This window comes from Corvus brachyrhynchos, unplaced genomic scaffold (genome assembly GCF_000691975.1).
Source record: "Corvus brachyrhynchos isolate BGI_N302 unplaced genomic scaffold, ASM69197v1 scaffold17, whole genome shotgun sequence".
In the NCBI taxonomy this organism is placed as follows: Eukaryota; Metazoa; Chordata; class Aves; order Passeriformes; family Corvidae; genus Corvus; species Corvus brachyrhynchos.
The window spans coordinates 1-8,170 of record NW_008240046.1 but is presented as its reverse complement, the minus strand read 5'-3'; the positions used below and the strand labels follow the sequence as shown (position 1 = coordinate 8,170).

General features: G+C 32.9%; 1 long non-coding RNA gene across 1 annotated transcript in view; it reads right to left on the bottom strand.

The window, feature by feature from the left end:
- The window catches only part of LOC108449121, a 5,673-nt gene extending 3,975 nt beyond the window's left edge, over nucleotides 1–1,698 (bottom strand). The window contains exon 1 of the long non-coding RNA XR_001865237.1: nucleotides 275–1,698. This is a non-coding gene — a long non-coding RNA (uncharacterized LOC108449121). The remainder of the gene's footprint in view (nucleotides 1–274) is intronic.
- Nucleotides 1,699–8,170: the final 6,472 nt, after the last annotated feature.

Here is an 8,170-nt window from a genome sequence, read left to right as displayed (position 1 = left end):
CTACTCAGGTCCCTTCCAATCTTAAAAATTCTGTGATTCTAATTAGGGATAATCAGGCGATGGACCTGAAAAGTATGTCCTGATCTGAACTAAAGTACTAATATAGGTGCATCCCATAGACATATACTGTATACTGAATTAGTGTTGATATAGGAAATAAAGGAAATAATGCATCATAAACTCAAATTATTTTAAATTGTCAAAAAGCATTCAGATGAAGACAATAATGCTGCAGTTGCACTCATTAATTTAAAAAAGAAGTTTGGACATTGACCTTCACCGGACTTTGATAGAAACAGATGAGAAGAAGCACGATCTCTTCATGGTTAATATATTTTGAAGGTAAGAAACAAAGATAGAAATAAGTAATTAATTTTTTAAGGGAAGAAGATTGACAGCATACATCTGAACTATGGACCCTAATGTAAAGGTATTATGATCTCACAAAAGAAATGGGAAAATAATTGACAAAATTCAATGCTCCTATGAAATTATTCAAGTTAATCAGTTTAATGCTGGCTTTAAACTATAATTGGATAATGAAATAACAAGGGAAATTCAGTATTAATAAAAACAACATAAAGAGTATTTAGAAAAGCAGTCCTAATTATGCATGCATAACGATAAGTCTTAGTCATTAAAAGTCAGGAAACAAACCTTAGAAAGACTTTAGAATGTGTTCTGAAATTGTCAGTGACAGCTGGAAGTGGTACTAGAATGTTAGGAAGCAAAACCCAATATAATTATATCATTATGTTAATCTTTGATGCACCTGGATCTTCAATATTATGATCAAGTCTAGTCTCCCTGTTTCCAAATGAACCAAAAAGATACAGAACACATTGACAAAATTATCACTGAAGTGGAAATCAATTTCTGAGATTCCCTGAAATGGGAATGAAAAAAGGGAAATAATGACATATTAGGGTATAGTAAATAGGTCATGCAAGACTATCAGGAACATTTATAGTCAAAATATGCAGTAATAAAGGTCAATAAGTGTCATGAGTGATATAAAAAGGCTGAATAACAAAAGCCCACCTGTTACACATCTTAACTCAAGAAGGAGGCAGAAATTAATGTAGTAATAAAACAGTTGAAATGAAACAATAAGAAATACTTCTTCATCTGCTAGAAAATTCCATCACAGAGTTTAGAATACAGTGGGGGCCTCCAGTATAAGTATCTTTAAGGTCAATTAAACACATTTGAGTAAGACAGTTCCATCAAGACCTATGAAATAAGAAGGTCTTAAAGGAAATATTCAACTCTGAAAACTGCTAAACCTCTAGTTGCCAAAAGTTAGGATGCTATTTCAAGGAAATGGTATCTTCTGTATGTGAATCATCACTATTCTTTTTTTTAAGACTTTAAATTGCTATCTGAGGCTTCCACAGCAAATTATATTTTTTTAATGACAAATGCCTATTTTGCTTTATTTTGATATACCATAGAACTTCACTTCAAATCCAATATATTGATAAGGGTTAAATTGCATATTTAGATTTAAACATGCCTTTAATGAGGTAAAACCAACAGGACATAAGTGTGTCTTTGAATGTCTTGACTTGGACAAATTATTATTTCTTATTTTAACTGTGACATGGGTCCTTATTTTAGAAGATGGTAAGCATACTACCCATCTTCCAAAGACCGTTATAGAGGCTTGCAACCCAAACCCCCCCATTTTTTAGAATGCTTGAGACAATCCATATTCATGTAAATCTTGTACTTAATTATTACATGAGCAAAATCACTTCTACTAAAGATAGCTTTCTTTTCTATTGCTCCCCTGCAATAACTTTCATTTGAGAGAGCCTGATGATAGCTATCTGTGCTAAATGACTGATCAGTACAAAGATGTTAGCGACTTTGCAGCCCTGCAGGATAGCAATCCATCTCTGTATCTAACACCTGCTTAATGGACCACAGGACATTTCTAAATCTCTCTACTGACATATTTGAGAAGGCCACCCTAGTGTTAAGCAGCAATGAAGCTGGTTTTACTGAGACAAGACTTTCTATTTGCCTACTGGAAAACAAAATTCGGTGCATGTAAAACCTTTTTGAAGCAACTGTTGATGATTTTCAGTACCTGCAGCGAAGATTAAATTAGCAGCCATGGGATGTGTTTGCTTTTTTCTCTGCTGGAAACAAAATACACAGCTTTTTCTACAAAGAAATCTCTCAATGATTCTTGTTTCTCTTGGGAATATTTAGTAATGGATGTATTTATAAACTGATTATGTATTTCTTACTAGTGCATGCATATCTAATATGCACAGCAACCTGGACAAGATTAAAATTTTAAAATAAATAAATATAATTATTTTGATGGTTAATAGTAAATATGGAAACACAGAAGATATAAATGTATTAAATATTGAGTTTCATAGCAAATAAATAGACATGAGTGACATATCCTAAAAGCAGAGGTATACAAAATAAAAGTCAGGCACCACACAAAATAAAAAAAGAGATTTATGCCCCTAAAAAAGAGGGGGAAGAGGGGTGCAAGGGCAGGGCAGGGAGGAGCATTTCAGTTAAAAAAAGAAAGATTTGGGAATACAGAATAGTGACACGAAGGGAAAAGATAAACATTAACTTGCTTGACCAAGGGTAGAGTGCCTATCTCTGAGAAAAGCAAGACCATAAATTCAACAGAAGGCTCAAAAAGATGAAAGATGTAAAGCAGATAAAATGAGCCTAGCCTGTGGAAAGGTAGCGCCAAGATGAAAATGGTCATACTCAGTCCGGAGAAGAGTTCTATGATACATACAGCTCCATGTTCCAGAGCTCCATGTTCCAGAGAGAAAATAGTAATACCACTGACAATGGAATTGGGAATGAGGTATCAAATACAGAAATGACACTTAAAATTGGGAAAATGCTATCAGAAGGAAAGGAAATTGATGTTCTCAGATGGAGTAGGAAGAAATAATTAAAAAAAAAACTACTAGGAAAAGCTGTATAAAAAACGCAAATGCCACCAGTATCTCATGGGCTACAGCAACAGTTCCCATTAGAAACACCAGAGAGATTACAGCAAAATTGAATAACCTGTCCATTTGACTGGAATGGAAATTAATATTTGCTGATAATAGACAGCTACATGTAACACTGAATAAAACATAAAGATAATTAGGGCTAAGTCATCATTTATTCTTTAGAATTGTTCTGGATTGTAGTATTGAAATAAGAACAGAATGTTGGCCAGAGTTTAGTGATGAAAATTTCAACAGATTTATAAAGATTTAGCAAATAAATGTCAGCCATTTAGGAAATATCGTCAGCCAATAGCTCAGTGGAAAAGAATTGTGTTAAAAATAAATGGTTGTGAATATATTGAAGAATATGGGGGTAAGTAGCGTTACTTAACACAAAATAATGAGAGATGAAAAATATATGTCCTGAGGCAAAACTGAATGAAATACGGATGATAAGTTTACAAAATGTATATGATAGAAAAAAAAATTGTTTTTCAACAGTATTACTGAATATTACTTTTATTCAAAGGAAATATCTACTCTATCTGTAGTTTGAAAAAATACTAAATTTGCAATCATTAATGAAATTCTTAGCTAGACTGTATCAGATAAATATAACTAGATTATCTAATTAAAGAACTGGCTATATAAATATGTGAGAACAAATTTTCCTGTTAAAACTGCTGTGTTTAATGGTATTACTGAGTGTTTCTAATCTTTAAATTAGTAAATATATATAAGCACTTATATATAAATGTTTAGCTACTGTCACATTGACAACGGTTAAAGTTACTCATGCAGTTACACTAATTTAATTTAGATTGTATATCTAAAATGTTTACACATGTAAATAGACTCAAACTTTTTAAGGCATTTATTGTCAATTGCCATTCCTTTCAATCGATGTTTATTACAATAAAAAGAGATAGAACTAGATTTTCAGATAAAACACTTCCATCTGCCTCTGCATATTCTCAATATATAACTTCATGACTAATCTCTCAAAAACTTAATTCTTAAATAAAGTTAATATTTCTCTCTCCTTTTCTATAGGTAAAATGAGGTCACTTTGTGCTGCCTGATTTAAAATTTGATCATGGGAGTTTAGGAAACTCTCACCAACTCCATATTTATTCTGGGAAATATCAAAGTGCATTAGTAATGTTAATACAATGAGGAGGAAAGAGAGGAAAAGATAACGTGAAAGACATGGAAAAAAAGCAGATAGTCCAAACTACGTATTTTCCTTTACAAATCATCCTGCTTTCTGCTAAATAAACCAGTGAGTCACACTGACAATCTTTTCAGTGTCCTGAAATGAACATGTTTTTAAGTTCTAATGTGTCTTATATGTTAACACTGAATGCCCTCTCAAATGTGCTTGTGAAGGGGACAAAAAAATCCTGTGAAAGGCAGACGAGAACATATGAGCATAGAACTTTTCCATATTATTCTTTGTCCTTTGATTTTGTTTTTCCACTTAGACTTTTTTTTCCTGTTTTTTTTTTTTTTACTGTTATCTTAGCCATGGACTTGACATGTTCAGTGTAAAGCCAGCATCCATATCCCGAGCTGGTACAAGTAAATTTTTGACTCCTGGGCATGAGTATTCAAATAATTCCATTCGCATTACTTTTCCTTTATTAGCTGTGATTTTTCTCCATGGTCCGTATTAATCTCTATCTTCTCAGTTGTTCATGTTTTCAACGCCTTTTTTTTTTTGTTTTCAGTATCACTGTTTCTGCCTTTTCCAGCTCATCAGCAAATACAACACTGCATAATATTGTTTTTTGCTCTAAGCCGCAGCCATCTTCTTCCCACTGAGAACAAAATAACCATTCTCATGGCAGTTTTTTGTTTCATTTTGGCCAGTTCTTGATTTATGACAACACTTGCTTTTGCATAGCAATAATTTAACTTCAGAATCACACAGAACCACAGGATTAGCTAGATTGGAAAAGACCTTTGAGATCATCAAGTCCAACCAGAGAAATAGCTATTTGTGAAGATTTTTCTAAAAGTATCTGAAAAATATCTGAAAATGTTGCATCATCTAGTTCTCTGCTATTCAGTATTATCTGCAACTCTGTCAATTTTGTTTTTGGTGAGGAACAAAGAGAAACAGAAGCTAAGCTTAAGAACAAGAAGGATGCAAAGTTAAATGTCTATAAATGCATAGTAAAATCAGACACTTAGAAAGAAAGAATTGGCAGCATTAGAAGCAGAGATTCAACATATTATATTCAAATTATATTACATTATACAATATTACATTCAATGGAAGCACTGAAGTTAAGAATTCTTGCTTTTGTGTGTTAGCTCCACCCATTGGTGATTCATTACCATAATTTTAATGGAAAAAAGTACATTTTCTTTCAAATTTCTTGCAAACCATTATCTCTACCTGTCTAAGAGTTTGGTCTCTCTTTAAAACAATGCCTTAGCCATCTATTATTTGACTATATATATATTTAGCTATTTCTTTTTTCCCTGTTAAGAAGCTAATGAAGAATAGACTGGAACCCGTGAATCTGAACATTTTATTTTAAAGTATTTTGTATTTACACACTATTAAAATTCGTTTGTAAATCTTTCTCCAACTTTTAAGCTATTGTCACATCTTGTGAGAGATATATTTACTTAGTGCTAGGAGACCTCTATTGTCTATAGTTGGTGATCCATATTAGCTTGGCTGCAGTAGTTCATTAAACATTTTAAAAACATTCTCTGGCACATAGGACAGTTGACAAGAACGAATTATCATCACATGTTCATAAACTCTTTCAGCTCACAAAACAGAATGACTTCATTCAAATTTTCTATCAGGCTGCTGACAATAAGTCCTGGATCTCCCTATGTGTTGAATTCTGCCCAGCAATTCTTGGAGAGAAGACTAGTTGGAATATGACAAATTCAAAACACACTCTAACATTTCTACTGTAGATGATCACATCCCATTGCCTGAGCATATTCACATAGTGTTTAGTTTAATTAAAACAAAGCCTCAGTATATCATAATTTAGCACAGAATATTGATTGATGGATGTATAAAGTTCATTTTTAATATGCTACTTTGTTCAATGACCCACTTCTTTCTGCTACTTGCACTTAGCTTACAAAAAGTAAGTTTTCCAATTTTTCACTATTTCTTTTAGGATTCCCATCTTTTGCCTCATTTAATGTTCCTGTGGGACATGTAATATCTATCAACACTTGTACTTTCATTGACACACAAAACAACTTTATATCTAAATTTTTCCTGTTCCAGTGATATTTTTACACTTCACTAAAACTCTATCTCTGGTTTTTTGGTTTGTGGGATTTGTTTTTTCCCTTTTATGAAATCTTACCTATTTTCAGGTATTGCAGCTGACTCTTGCTTATGTTCCTGTACAAACACACTGTTCACATATGTCCACAAGTGGAAACAATGATTCATAAGTCACCATTCTTCTGGCTTGGTTATATGGCATGATGCACTACAGTAAATTTAACATTTAATATTAAAATTTTGTGATAAGCTGTGTCACTATGGTCATGGAAAATCTACTGATACCATGTTTATTGATGTGTCAGAATACTTGGTTTGGTTGATTTCACAAGAAATTAAGAATTTAGGGGGTTGTGATCAAGTGGTAAATTGGTTTTCTAGTTCCTTAATTTTCAGAAAACAAATGGTGAATCTTCAAGGTACCTTACTGTAGACTTTTATGTTATCTGCCAGGGCCTGACCAGAACCCCAGTCTGTTTCTCATGGCATTCTAAATGACCTGTCAGCAGTGCCTGCATTCAGAAAGTTATTCAGTTACATAGAGCACTCATCTGACTACAGTTGATTGTCATAGGAAAATTAGCAACTATAACATAGTTATGATTCATACAAAAACTTATTTAAAATAAACTATTTTTAAGGCTGCCAGACTGGGGATAGGGCAGGGGTTCTCCATAGGAGTGGCAGGAGAGAAACTTTCATCCAGGAAGCAGGATAGGCTGGGGAGAACCAGAGGCAGCCTCAGCCCTGGGCTTTCTGCACCTCCATGTGTCCAGGGATGTGTCAAGGCCAGCCCAGGACAACTGGTCACAGGTCAGGCCCACATATAGCAAATGGGTAGTTTACAAGATTTTGTATAACAGATTTGACAGTGGATCATATAGAAATACATGAAAAATATCATCATTTGAGAAATTTAATTTTGCATTTTTTTCATTAGCAACTGATTATTAAAAGGAGCTAGTGAAAAGAATATTTAAGTCTTCAATAAAAAATATTACTTACTGATTTTTGATCATATATAAATATATACATTAAGATAGATTCAAATATTAAGAAAGGTTAGCACTAAAAAGTCAAGTAATTAAATTATGCACTTAATAGCTACACACAGTATTTAAAATAAACAAAATAAAATCTTTTTAAAACATAAAACCAGAAAAAAAACCAACAAAACCTGAAAGCAAACCAAACCAACAGTTGATTAAAGCCAAAAAGATTTCTTTTTTCTTCCATTAATCAACTTTCTTCATTAACATGCATTAGCAGCATTAGCTCCAGTTATACCTCAACTCATACATAAATTTTAAAATTGTCAGGGAAGAGATCAAATCTCCTTAAATTTTATTATTACCCCACACAGCAGCTTGTGGTACTACTGTTACACTAGTAATAACAGTGTCAGCAGTGTCCCATATGCCCTCAGAATCAGTAGCTTTAATATGGACCCCTGGGTTGGTTTTCATGCATTCTACACGGAAATTACCATATTTCCTTGACATGAGTCTTAGGCACTCAACTTGATGGAAATTTCTATACGCCCAAAATGAAATAGGTCCTTAAGCATTGTGTTAAAAGAGATGCTTGTGGACTTGAGAAGAAACCTGTACTCAAGGCTCCTCATTGTCTGGGGTATTTTTAGTGGCTGTCCTTCCAAATGATATATAAATTAATTTTTTCAGTCAATGTACAGCAAGTTTGTAGACCAAGAAATAAGGCAGAATGTTTAAATATACCATCCTCAGGAAATATTATAGGGAAAATAAAATATGCAATATTATTCATCAAATCAGTGTAAAATATAGATTTAGGAAACATAGAACAAATTTTGTGAACGATAATAGCTTTCTTTTATTTGTGCATACTTATTTGAGGACCTAATCTTAAATATACTGAAGCAGATGAGTACTAC